The sequence below is a fragment of the Pollicipes pollicipes genome, unplaced genomic scaffold, assembly GCF_011947565.3.
Source record: "Pollicipes pollicipes isolate AB1234 unplaced genomic scaffold, Ppol_2.1 Scaffold_7262;HRSCAF=8765_pilon_pilon_pilon, whole genome shotgun sequence".
NCBI classification, from domain to species: Eukaryota; Metazoa; Arthropoda; class Thecostraca; order Pollicipedomorpha; family Pollicipedidae; genus Pollicipes; species Pollicipes pollicipes.
Genome location: NW_023597055.1, coordinates 13,487,179 through 13,501,369, shown reverse-complemented (window position 1 = coordinate 13,501,369; position 14,191 = coordinate 13,487,179). Strand labels below are relative to the sequence as shown.

At 50.2% G+C, this 14,191-nt stretch overlaps 1 protein-coding gene across 1 annotated transcript in view; it reads left to right on the top strand.

Moving 5' to 3' along the window:
• The first annotated feature begins 1,550 nt into the window (after positions 1-1,550).
• The window catches only part of LOC119113460 (insulin-like growth factor-binding protein complex acid labile subunit), a 23,138-nt gene continuing 10,497 nt past the window's right edge, over positions 1,551-14,191 (top strand). The window contains exon 1 of the mRNA XM_037237771.1: positions 1,551-1,680. The gene's annotated coding sequence lies outside the window, so the exon portion shown is untranslated. The remainder of the gene's footprint in view (positions 1,681-14,191) is intronic.

Sequence of the window (14,191 nt, the reverse complement as noted above, 5' to 3'; positions counted from 1 at the left end):
GCCAGCAGAAGAGCTTCGGGGGCACTGTCAAGCTTTGGCTTTGCGTAAATCCCGTGTTTGCGCTCATAAACAACCGCGATCTGGCAGTGGGCTGATGCGATCGGCTGGGGAACCGGCTTGAAATTGAGAGTAACGGGCCAATGGCAGAAGATATTGACGGGAAATGGTTTAGTTGGACGCTAAGGACGGCGGATAAACAATATCCCAAGTCGAGCTTGAATGGGAGGTTGATGTACTGAAGTGTGCAAAAATACGATAATTGTTTTCGAGATAACCGGTGTCGTGAATAGTGACCATAAACAGTTTTAAATCGTGGATGTTTTGCTCGGTTTAGAAACGCTCAAGCCTATTTACATTTTAAGTACGGTGTGCGTGCTATCGAGATGATTAGAAATCACTCTAAGCTATTAATTTGTTATCTTCAATTTCTTCCGAAGGGTTTTCATGGGTGGTTTTGGGCATCGAGTGCTATGTATGGCTTGTCGCGTGTATCTTGAACCTACCACCTAAGTCGTGCCATCTAGTTCAACGGATGATGTCGTCTTCGCCGTTTCGCCAGACTGGAACACGGAGGGCTTTACGTGCCGCGCAATGCTGCGGCGCGGCCGCCCCGGGCCTGGGTTGACCCTCGTTGATCAGTTGCCAGGTGACCTTTACATTTCGGCTGGGCCAAGCAATGCGCTCGCCCTGGAGCTCGCACATGGTGCCGCTGGATTACGAATTTTTACGAAAAAAAAAATTCAGTATAATTCTCCCACACCGAGGAGGCGGCATTGACAACTTGATAACTGACAACCTGACGTCATGGACAACCGGTTAACGACAGCATCGCTTCCTGGAAAACAATATACCCACGCCAATTGCTCAACTCATTTGACCTGTTTCACGTAGCCTTGTCCCACCCTCCTGAAAAAGCACAAAGACGACACCTATCTTGCCGGAAGCAAGACACTGCCGGCAACCGGCCGGGGAACTGAGAAGCGCGATAGAAATGATCAAACCAAAATGCGACGTCAGATCTATCCGCTGATTTCAACCAATCTTCTCCCCGCCCCACACCCGACGCCAATTTAAAACACCATCGCAGTCCGTTTCAAAAAGAGAAGTTACGATTTGCTTTGTTGTAAATTGAAATGTGCGTAATTTGGGCCGGAAACCACTGTTGAGTTCACCCACTTCTCCTAGTCATCAGAAAAAGGGAGATATATTTGCAACGTTTGCCTACATGTGCTTGTTCTGCACGATCTACCACAGGATAGGTCTTGTGTCTCGTTGCCCGCACTCCAGGCGACGTGGTTTTAAAACGGCGTACGTCTTAGCTTTCCTTTACTAAACTGACATCTGATCACAACGCGCAATCATTCGTAGCTGACCAAGACGCGGCACCGTGACGCGTATATCGGACAGCCCTGCTGGCGCCCTAACTGAGCCCTGCCTGCCGCCGTGCGAGGATCGGACGCCGCTGGCCGCTGCCGCAGCTGCCGCCGCTCGCGCCGCGCACGCCGCCCCCGTCGGCGCCGTCGGCGGCGCGACGCCAGTGTGCCGTCGGTGTCGGCGGCGGACGGGGGCGGCGCGCTGGCGATCTCGGAGCGACACCTGGCGCTCTCGGAGCGACGCCTGACGCTCTCGGAGCGATGCCGGACCGCTGAGGACGCGGTCGGACGCCGCCGAGTCATCCAGGTGAGACGGCCCGCTGACATTTCTGTGAGGTCTGCAATGTGAAGTAAAGACACAGTGGCCGTTTTCATGACGGATTACAGTGTAAAACCTTTTTCAAGACTTTTCAGCACTTATTTTCTAACACCGCACCTTTTCTTAGCGATTTTCGGCAATAGTTTCGCAGATATTTTAAAACATGTTTGTAAAGACGTATTATTTGATGAAATTGCGGTCAGCTGGCTACAAGCAAGATCATGTTTTTATAGACCGGTACAATGCCAGACCTCTTGACACCAAACGTTTTTAGAACCCAAAACAAAACAAAACTGAGAACATTCCTCTATATCCTACAAAATTATATCCTCCTATACCCTCACGAAGCTCCCTGCTCATAGGCATGCAGTATTTACAGAGCTTACTTATAGTACTTAAAGAGATTGCTCACCGTACTTACCGAGCTTGCATTCTACAAACCTTAGCATGACCCAATGAATGATCCTTGAATAAAAAATCCTCACAGCCCACCTTGGTCCACACAGCACCAATGTACACAATCATGGGCAGCCGGCACCCAACGTCTTCGACCGATGCACATTGCTGATTGACAAACATGAAATTGTCTTATAACTTGGGTGAGCTAAAGGCTTGGGATGGATAAATGTCTGTGAAGGGTCTTGCTTAATATAAGCAAACTTATTCCTAGTTGGACACATATGCCTTACTTACAGCGTGTTTATGGAATTCCACGAAAACAATATTTTCCTAGTCAGAGTATTAAGTAAGTACTATACATCCAAAGACACGTTTTGAAAACTTTTCGGTGACTCATCGCATCATAAAAGCGTCTGACGTGAAGACGCGTCATTTCTGGGAGGTTGTGTTGGGCATGTATTCCGAGAAATTGAAGTGCATGTTTTTTATCACTGAAGTCCCGAGAGCTAGACATGTATTCGCACGCAGCGAAACGGAAACAGCATGCCTAATTTCTCCAAGGTTACCAGGCAATGTGCCTTAATTCAGTAAAAATGAATGGTGTAATTTTTTTCAAATCGGATTATCTATTTATGTCTTTGGACCGAGTGGAAAAGATCTTATGACGGTCAAATTTATTTCTGCCCTTATGCAGTACCACTTGTGAACCTTGTTTTGATGCAGGGCCAACGTTCTTATACCGGATTATAAGATAAATCACTTAGCCATGATTTTTATCATGATGGCATTAAAATCTACGATTGCAATTGGAAACGTGTATTAATTTTCGAATACTCGGCGTTGTGGGCGCTCTCGGGCTGGAAACCAACAACGCTTAGCCGAACATGAGCGGTACTTCTCACCGGTGCTTGCAATATCAAACTTGTTGAAAACTCTTCAGCCTCATTTGTGTATGGACTTCTCAGCTCAGTGTTTCGGCAATCATCAGAGAGAGCCCACTATCGAGCAGAAGGCTCATGTGATGGCAACGGCTTAACGAGTGTCGTCGTGATCCGGTAGTTTCTAATTTATATTACCTTACGTATACTGTGATGTTTTTATTCTGTCGTCGTCGCAGTATTTACATGAGTGAGCCGTTGTTAAGTAGCAGTTAGTTGCATGTTACGCTGCCGATATTCAAGCGGTAGCGCCTTCACCAATTTTATTCCTGGTTCCTTTATAAGTTCTATAATAAAGTGAAATGCTTCATCACGGACGAAAACAACTTGTCATTTTGGAAGGAACGCACGTGTATTTTCCTATTGCATATATTGTTTACAACACACGTAAATGTTATTATAAGCCAAGATGAATCCGATTGTACAATCTTTGGCTAAGCGCTTGCTGTGAAATTACGTATATCACAGGTCTCTAAACAGTGGTTTAAAGCACGGCAAGCTACGAATCCCTGGTCGCATTCGCGCCGAGATCATAAGAGCGCGGCGCTGCCGCACCGCGAGCGCGGGCCATTCCGATGCTAAGTTGCGACAGTGCTGATCTCGCCAAATGAACAGGTGCAGCACCTGACGAATATATAGGCGCCGTGCTGAATTGATGGCGGTGTTTGTGTGCCGGCGCGCGGGCCGGTGGCAGCCCTGCGTTTGGTGGCGCCGCGTCGCTGCAGCGAGCCGGCGATTTGCTCGGCGGCGACATCGGGTCCGGACGTAATGACTTACGCTGCAGCCGGGTTAGGTTTAAAGCGGGTCAGCTTCACCAGTGGAATGACGGGATCGGAGAAGAAGTTTTGCGCACTTGCCAGCGTGTTGCTGTCTTACGATAGGAGGGGGGGGGGGGGCGACGGGGAAGAATGCACAAGTCCATTGATAGTTGCCATTCTTACGTCAGGTAGTGGAAGTGAGCAAGCTTCGAACACAAAACTAGCTTGCATTGTTGCGGAAGCTCTCGTTTGAAAACATTTGCCTTTTTGTGGCAAGTGAGATGGAAAATCAGGCATCGAAAAGCGCTCATGGATGCCACAAACACAAAACATCCTATCTGCTTCGTGCCCCCCCCCCCCCCCCCCCCGAAAGACAAGCAAGCTGTCCCCAGTGACGTAAGCGGAGGATATCATGCAAAGCAGGTTAAAGAGCAGCACAAGGAGAATAACAACCAAAAGGATATCAAAACACAGCTACGTAGCCCTGTGCACCGTAGCACACGTATAATAAGCCGCCCATCGCAGCCATATGTTATCAGACGTCGTAAAGCTAGCGTGCAATCTTCGTTTCTGTAGAATATCGCAAGGGCGATTTCCCGCTCGCGACATCCCATAAACTCAGAGATATTCTTATTCTTAACATATTTATAGCCCCGTAAGTATCGTCTCACTCGGTTTCCTCTCCAAGTTTGTCGCTCATATAAAGCAACTGGAAAGTTTCCAACCAGACAAACTTGCAGCCGATGTGTTCCGCTCGGATGCGGATTCTTGTCAATCGGCACCGCCGGACGAGACTAACGCGATACCTATTCAGGCTGCAATAGGTAGCCTGCGGGTCTCACGTACAGCACGCTGAGAGTACGTACTGCATGGTGCGCGAGGTGTATCTTAGTGCAACCATGCTGGTGCTTTCAAGCACGACAGCTGAGACTGCGCGGGCTTCTTAGCACGTGCCCTGCGGCTGTCACATGAGATTTCCCGGAGGATGGATAGGGGGTACACGTTGCACACGTCCTGACCGCTGTCTTTGCGCACAGTGGCTCTTTTCCATAGGATAACACCGGGTCCATGATCTTTGAATGCTAATGCTACGCCGCAGTACCCATCGGTATTAGTTCAATAGTTCAGGATAATGTAGTGTCAAGCGAGGTCAAGCAACACCAAAATCAACGTCGGTTGTTAACCACAATCAAACATTCGATATTAAAGTCAAACACACAGTCATGCCGACGTCAGTTATGCTAACTTTAAGCAGTTATGTGTGCAACGCATGCAACATGCAAATTGCTGCATAAGTAGCCTCGCCCCGACCCGCTGTTTCATGACGCGGACTGATAGGGACTAGGGGCGCGGATTGTTACGATACGCCTACTCCTAAAACAAAGATGAAGCCCGGCAGAAAATTAGTGAATTGGTCATAACAAGACCTCCTGATTGGCAATTAGTTGTTATGTGCTAGTCCAAATACTCATTCCTTTATGCCCGGCCAAGGGTCTTTTTTCGTGGGGATTGAATAATTTTAGCTTTAATCGCAATATCCATGTAATGTTATGTAGCAATGTGAAAATTATACGGACGTGTACCTTGCGTAATTTTTAGTACATTGACCTGTAGTTGTGTGTGTTTTGAGAGCATATCTATATGGTGGGGTTCCTTTAAAGTAGCAGCGTTGACCCGCCGCACACGTTCGGCAGGTTCGTCCGCTGACACTGCCGCCCGCCTCGGACGTGGACCGCCACGATGTCCCTAAAAGACCGTCGCTACGCAGAAACCAGAAAGGCTAGATATGTGCTGTTGGCGTCAAAGCACGCGCAGTGCATGTCGGTTAGACTACCAAAAATATGGACGCGATTGCACGAAATGTCAGGGAGATGTCCCAAGAACACCTTGGGGAGTTTCATTCCCGTCCTATCAAGGGGAGGGTTGAAAATCCTTGCAGGGATTCAAGGTAAAACAAGATTAACTTGGACCGTAGTCAATGCCAGTTTCAGAGTGTGGTGAGACGGCCCAACTGATGCCGCTCGTCTCCAAAGCAGCGTTTGTGCTCGGGCTCTATACTTGCATTGAACTCGAAGGGAATAAAGGAGCTTAAGCTAAAGGCTATCAATTTTAACATAATGCACACATTACAGAGAGGTTAGCTCCGAAATAGCACGATGAACATAGCTATCAGCCAAAACTTTATTTTGTAGTCAAAGGGTTTGTATAATGACTGCCAGGGTCATATGTAGTAATCAGGCCGAGTAAGGATACAAATCGCCCGGCATAAGTAATTGCCTACTCGTCGAATTACATTTGCCTCCGCATAAATGCATTACATCCGGCATTCCCGTACGTACCCAAAATTACAGAGCTAACGCCGCCTGGACGAGTGAAGCTTCCATGTGCCTGAGCTGTAAATCAGAAGTCACAAATGTATGACATTTTTGCGGCTCTGGTTTTGTTCTATCCTTATCGTACCCGCTAATGCTCTGTTTCCAACAGCCTCTTGCCCCCTGGTGTTTCGCTTTCAGCAGCCTCTTGCCCTCTGGTGTTCCGCTTCCAACAGTCCCTTGAACCCTGGTGTTCCGCTTTCAACAGCTTCTTGCTTTCTGGCGTTCCGCTTCCAGTAGTCCCTTGACCCCTGGTGTTTCGCTTTCAACAGTCCCTTGCCTCCTGGTGTTCCGCTTCCAACAGCCCCTGCCCCCTGGTGTTCAGTTTCCAACAGCCCCTTGCCCCCTGGTGTTCCGCCTCCAACAGCCCCCCGTCCTCTGGTGTTCCGCTCCCAACAGCCCCCCGTCCTGTAGTGTTCCGCTCCCAGCAGCCCCCCGTTCTCTGGTGCCCCGTTTCCAACAGCCCCGTCCTCTGGTTTTCCGCTCCCAACAGCCCCATCTGGTAGGTCATTACGTGGTATGGTGGTGTTCAAGGCCGAGATGAGCAAAAGGCCCGTTCATTGACAAAATCATTATAAGAAAAATGCGTCGTAAATGGACGTTGTGCGGCCCGAGCATGTCTTCGTGCGAAGGGGCAGTTCCCATGGCGCGGACGCTCGTGTGTCGAAGCGGTCGGTCGGCGGGCGTGGTACACGTGTGCTCTGACTTTGCTAGGCGGTAACTACAGAACGTTTCAGAAGATCGTGAACGTCATCAAAAGCACTGTATTTTAGTTTCTTCGACGCCCTTTGGTTTCGCGGTTGGTCTGGGGCGTGGTACACGGGTGCTCTGACTTTGCTAGGCGGTAACTGCAGAACGTTTCAGTAGATCATGGATATCATTAAAAACACTGCATTTTGTTTTTTTTGACGTCTAATTCACCTGTCATAAGAAACGTTTAATCTATTTTCTAAAAAGGCTTGAAAGTTCAGTTTTGACGTTACTTAATAAAAAAAAAACCGTGCGGGCGGGGAGTGTATAGTATCCTTATCCGTCCAGCGTACGTTTTAAACCACGAAATAAGAACGTCTATCAGCGATTCAAGCAAAGGCGCTGTGTGGAAATATTTAAGAAAGCGGGCATGTGGAAATATGTTAGTCCTCATGCAGCTGACATTACAGCTCTACAGCTGTTTGCACCACATCATATTCATTTTGAGACGTTGCAACACGTCCGAAGCTTTACTAATTTATGGTGTGGCTGATTGATCGATTCATTGATCACTTGTGATTCATGTGCCATTGATCCTTGCATGTAAAATAGCAGCACCAATCCACCAGTCGTGTTTATCACCTAAATACTAATCGCCACCCCCGCGCTTCATTGGAAAAGTTTCGTTTACTTGTGTTATCGAGCGCTGTTTTTGGTTCCGTAGAGTCGGTTGTGCTATGAAAAAAGTTCCTAAACATGCGAACCACTTCAAGCGATTTTATCTTATCATTTTCGCACGCTAGCAATATGACTGGCAAATTATAGAAGCCTGCATTGATAAGAATAACGACTAGGACTATACAACAAGGTAGGACGCGTGCAGTGTGTTTTAAGGCATCTTTAAATGCATCACAGGATGCTGCACTACAGGATGCATCAAATAGCTGCAGCTCTGGCCATCAGTGCTTGAGGCAGAAACCTCTTAAGGAAGCTCCTTCATAGATGAGGCCCGAAACAGCAAGACATCTATGTCACTGGATCTGGCAACAACCAGCCATAATCGCTTTATATCTGGCAGCACCCAGGCGTGGCACTGCCGAGTGCATGCCGCCGAGAAGCTGCATCCCCTCGCCGACCAAGCTCAAACCGCGCGGGGCAACGGCGATGCCCAGCCAGCGGCCGGGCAGGCTCGGCGGCGCTCGCCGGCCTGAGGCTGTGAATTTTTAACGGGCGACGTTTCCGAGCCTCGCTCCGAAAATATGGCCCCCGGGTGCGGTGATTTCCTGCTCACTGTGGCCCTCCGTCATTCGTGGCGGATAGCATAGCCCGGGGGCACGATTCATTCCGGTAGTTGACACAAGGTGGCGGTGGGCACGCACCAGCGGTAACCGCACCCCAGTGGCTGCGGACACGGCCTCTGGCGTGATGAACAGCAAGGCTGGGCAATCCGTTTAATTGATTATTACCCAGAGCAGTATATGTCTGGCAGCTAACTGCCCGCGGAAAAATCTGGACGAGTGTTACGAGGCGGGATAAGTGATGGAGAGGGTAACTGTCATGCAGACTTGAAATATACCACAAGACTAGTGACTTTAGATGCTCATGCTGCTGCTTGTAGGTTGACATATACAAGAGAACAAATGATATGGGGCTGGTTATATCCCGGCACTGGAATGCTATATGCGAGTTTGCATAAAGGCCAAATGGCCCGGTCACTGGCTCTTCGTTTCACCAAGTGCAAGCCGTCCAAATGTACGCCACGGCTTGAATAAATCCAAGGACACCAGTGTTGTGGCGGGCGCTGGCGTAGCAGTTGACTTATGACATATTCTCATGGTAATTACGGACATTCTAATCACTGCCTTGCGTTGGAGGCCACACTTAGTCTTCACTCAAAGCAAGCACGAAGCATGCAACCACGCGACTCTAATTGCATTCAGAGATTTCCCACCGTTTTCATGTACTGGCCGTGTTTCTCATTTCCTTGCTCCCATTGGCTGAAGAGTCGTCACGTGACCGGCCGCGGCACAACTCCGCAGGTGACGGCCCCAGGCCCCATATATATATATTATATATATATATATATATATATATATATATATATATATATATATATATCTGTCTATCTATCTATCTATCTATATCTATATATATATATATATATATATATATATATATATATATACAATGATGCACCGCGCGGCGATAAAACATCTGGACACCTCGCACCGATGGTGCATGTAAGCTTCAGGCCATGCGAAGGACACATCAGCTGTACTTGAGTCTTGCGTCCCGATGCGTCGCAGGGCATCACAGCGTTGTTGCCTGGACCTGGTGTCCGCTGTCACGGGTGTCCGCTGTTGCCTAGACCTGGTGTCCGCTGTCACAGGTGTCCGCCGTTGCCTAGACCTGGTGTCCGCTGTCACGGGTGGCGTTCGGCTGACACTCGTGCTGGGATTTGAGTTGGGACTTCTGGCGATGGTTCTCTGGGGCCTGCGCTGGGACTGGTGCTGGGGATGGCGCTGGGACTGGTGCTGGGAATGGCGCTGGGACTGGTGCTGGGAATGGCGCTGGGACTGATGCTGGGAATGGCGCTGGGACTGGTGCTGGGAATGGCGCTGGGACTGGTGCTGGGGATGGCGCTGGGACTGGTGCTGGGAATGGCGCTGGGACTGATAATGGGATTGGCGCTGGGACTAGTGCTGAGAATGGCGCTGGGATTGGTGCTGGGAATGGTGCTGCGACTGGTGCTGGGAATGGCGCTGGGATTGGTGCTGGGGATGGCGCTGGGGCACATGCTGGTACTTTGTGTGACGCGAAGTCCGATGGTAGGACACCTGCACCCGCCACTTTTTTATCCGTCACCTTGTTTTTCCCGCCACCTGTCCTGCGTTGTGAGCGTAGTATACCTGAAAGTAATTGAATCATCCCATCAGACTGGAGTAACTCCACAGCAAGGCCACAAAAGACACCGACTCCTGCTGTCGCGCTCCAGCCAAACGCTAACGTGGCTCTGAGCGATGCCACTCAGGTTGTTGTGGGCCTCATACTGGCCACCGGTACGTTAAGGCCGGTATCTGCAACTGCCACTACCCGCAACGGCTGCTTTTCAGCCGGTGTAGCGCTGTGCACTTCAGGTTGCGTCGGTTTGGCATTAAAGCAGGGCTGCAGAAGCCGGGCTCAAAACAAAGCGGACAGGAGCAGGCTGGTCCCGTGCAAAGATGGCCAATGTAAGTCGGCGTCACATTCAGCTTTGTCGCGTGACTGAGCTCAATCGCTTAGGATGAGGTTCGTGATGTACTCATACCAAGTTGTCTTCGAACACTGTCGCGCCGAGGTACTGGTAGGGCGGGGCAAAAAACAAAACGGCACCATCACTGTATGCGTCGGGTACGGGAACCTTGACCCGGCCTGGGGTCCTCCAGAGCTCGACATTTCCTGCCCCTCCCCGCTCGCCCCCCGTGGGCGGCTTATTGTCCCTGAGTGCGTTGCTCCTGATGACGTCACGGGCCCCTCGCTCCGTCTGTCGACGCACTGGAGGGCCGTTGGGCCCGGCGAATGCTTCTTGTTAATGTCCGCTTCGGCTGCGGCCGTCGGCCGGTGGCGCTCGGCGGCGTGATGGACAAGCCGGCCCTGTAATGGCTCCGAGGAACGGCCTGTCGACGCCCCAGGCGCCTATAGCCGCCGACTGCAGTCGCGACGCCGGCAGGGGCGCACGCAGGGATCTCAGAGTGGGAGGCGGGCAAGTCCGACGCCAGTGCAGTGGGGGGCGGGTCAGCTGAGCTCGCAGTACTGTCAAATATGGTCAACACGCGGTCTTGTTAAGCCGTCTGCATGATTTTCTTAATGAAAGCCACAGATTTTAATGTCAAGCCCATTCATAGCTTAAATGTAATGCTTGGATAGAAAAAATGATGGCTTTATTCTAAGCTCCGTGCAGCCGGTGGAGGCGGGTGCTGTTTTCGTCGCAAAGGCATGCCCGGGTCGGTTTCTTGCAAGAGTCACCCCCGGAACTGCCCAGATTTGACCTGGTAAGCTGACACGTTGGCTGCGGGCGGACCGAAGTAGCCATGTGGGTGGGTATTGATTCATACGCGGAATACCAGATCAGATGTGGAACTGAGTGATGGACCTGATAAAATTTGTGTCTCAAAAATGGCTTTGGAAAAGAAACTTACCGTATAGTAAACCTAGAGCTATATTTCCACACATGCGATGAAATACAGCTCATAAGTTTTTTTTATCTGTTTTGAAAGATAGAACCTGCCTCACAGTAACAAGTGTACCAACAAAATAACCATGGTTAGAAACCCAAGCAGGATGCGGTGAAAAAATATAGTTACGATTGCAGAATAATTGTTCAATATGGTTCATTTGTCCTGTGCCATGTTCCGTTTCTTCTTGTAATTCGGACATATAGCTTAGGGAAGACCACAGTTATTTTCTAATTAATCAATGGATTACGAAAGACGTGGTTTCGTCTGGTTGCTTTTGAATCATAGGTTTTTTTCAAATTTTCACCAATATGTATGTATATATATATATATATATATATATATATATATATATATATATATATATATATATATATCCGCTTTCTATCATTATCACCAATCTTTTTCTGCAATGCTACGAGTTTTGGTATTTGGGAACTAAAATTGTGTGCGTAAGTCAAGCAGCAATAATTAAGATGTGGGATAGAACTAGGGCACTAGTACTAACTAAGCCGTTCTTTCAAAATGAGCCGACTGATTCTACGATTGAGTCAACTGATTCCAACCTAACCAGAACTAAACCATCCAGGGATTGAGTGCAGCTCTAGATTGGTAATATTTTGCAGTTCTAGTGGGTCTGTGGCGAAAAGGAATCGTTTTGTTATCGGCGTATGATTAACAGGTTATTCTTGAACTTATACGGGCAATTCGTTTGCATATATCAAGAGCAGAATCGACTCTAATATTCATCATTGTGGAACACCAATGTTAACGCGTCATGCCGATGTTTCTGCGTCATCAATCACGAGCGATCACCTCGATCATTCTTGACCATAATGCGTGCATGCGTTATGTGTGCTTGACCATCAGTTGTGCATATTGTGTTTCTGAAAACTGCCACAATATTTTCAGCATAGAGCTTGACGAGAAGCGTGATAAACCTTGGACATTGACGGATTATTCATAGATGATGTCATATTGTATCTTTGGTATCTTTGTTCTGGTCAGATGGTTGGGGCTAAAGGTGAATAAATCTTAAATGGATAACGAGCCCGGGCGCGCCATTCTACTCCCGTGCGTGGATCGATTGCTGCATGTTGTCGATTTGATCGAGCGTGTTAACGCAGCTAAGCCCAGAACTAAGTTTGCCTCTTGCACGCTCACCAACACTCTCTAACAATGAAGGCACGGGATACAAATAAACCTACACGGGGAAAACGGGCTCTAATTAGCCTGTTTTCTCCGACACGTGTGGAAATCCTGCGCAAGGGATCACAGCAGACCAGTGGAGGCAGACACGGCTGTCGTTCCTACAGCAGAATGCTCAAAATGCACTAGCAAACTCAACCCATAATTCAAAAACATGACATAAGATCGAACTGCTACGGTTTGGTTACGACATCTACCATCACCCGGTTGTGTTTTCTCAGGCGCTTCATAAAACTAGAACAGGATCTGTTTCCGTTTTGACGATTTCAATGAGCCGCCCCTTTCTCCAGTTCTGGGCCTGTGTCACCTGAAAGATTCGGAAGGCCCGTCCACTGCTCTGCGTTCCCCACTCCCGCACAGTTTTAATCAGCCGACCCTGTCAGCCTCGCTAGTGAGCTGTTCGTCAGTAGTTTCTGTTAGCCGCCTCCCCATCCCTTGTCTGTCTCCCCCCCTTCTCGGCGGTTTTAACCGTCGTGCTCTGCCCCCTGTCAGCAGAACGTTGCTCCTACATTTCGCCGGGATGCCTGCCCTGTCCCGAACTGCCGCCGCCCCTGCCACGATCTCTCACCGGGCGTCACGTGTTGTGCGGCTAATCAGCGCAGCTCGCGCTCCCCGCGTGACTAGCGGCGGCAGCTGGTCGCTCGGGCGGCCAGATTTTGGTCACGGTGCCGCCATCAACTGACAGGAGGCGGCACGCGTGTTGGCCGGGGTGACGTTGCACGAATCTGGATGTGAACAAACATTTACTGCTGGCAGCCGCCAAGGAACAGTGCATCAGGGGCTCGGAGCGGTGTTCGGAGGAGCGCCTCGGTTGAGAGCGCTGCTGTTTGGTGTTCTGCGTCTTTCATTCGGCGGTGTTTGATAAGCTATTTCAAGCTGCTGAGAATTGGGACGGTGCGAGGACTACTCGCTGCTGGAATGCATGTTATTGGATGTGTGCGATATTGGGCAGCTGCCGTAAACGGATCCTCATCTGTAAACAACAGGGCGGCTTCTGAAGTTTCCGGCGCTGGGAGCAGGCTCAAATCCAGCTGAACGGATGCGGAACGGAAACCGATTCGTGGACAGAACCATAGATTATCGCCGTCGCAGACAGCCATAGAAGACAGGTCATACATAGCACGTGTGACGCTTTCGTGTTCGACTGGAAGGGTGGTCATCAGGGTAAGGCGGCTGTCAGCAGGGGCGACTTTTTGGAGATGGTGGCTATCAGGGAGGATGGCTGTCAGGGAGGGCGGCTGTCAGGGAAGGCGGCTGTTAGGGAGGGTGACTGCCAGGGAGGGCGGCTGTCAGGGAGGGTGGCTGTCAGGGAAGGCAGCTGTTAGGGAGGGTGACTGCCAGGGAGGGCGGCTGTCAGGGAGGGTGGCTGTCAGAGAGTGGCTGTCAGAGAAGGCGGCTGTCAGGGAGGGCGGCTGTCAGGGAGGGTGGCTGCCAAGGAGGACGGCTGTCAGGGAGGGCTGCTGTCAGAGAGGACGGCTGTCGGGGAGAGCGGTTGACAGGGAGGGTGACTGTCACGGAAGGGCGACTGTCAGGGAGGGTGGCTGTCAGAGAGTGGCTGTTAGAGAAGGCGGCTGTCAGGGAGGGCGGCTGTCAGGGTGGGTGACTGTCAGGGAGGGCGGCTGTCAGGGAGGGTGACTGCCAGGGAGGGCGGCTGTCAGGGAGGGTGACTGCCAGGGAGTGCGGCTGTCGAGCAGGGCGTCGCCATAATGTGCCTCCCAATTATAAGTCCTGTGTGCGCCACTGGAAATACTGCGTGGCTGTCTTTACGAAGTTGCGGCCACGTTTTTACGGGCTTCCAATTTTCCCTCACTGGCTTGTTTTTCGGTGGATTTTCGTCTTGATAGCACTCAGCGCGGGTGGTGAGCAGCTGGATACTGACGGCCTGCGGAAGCTCGTGCAATTATCTTCGTAGCGCATGC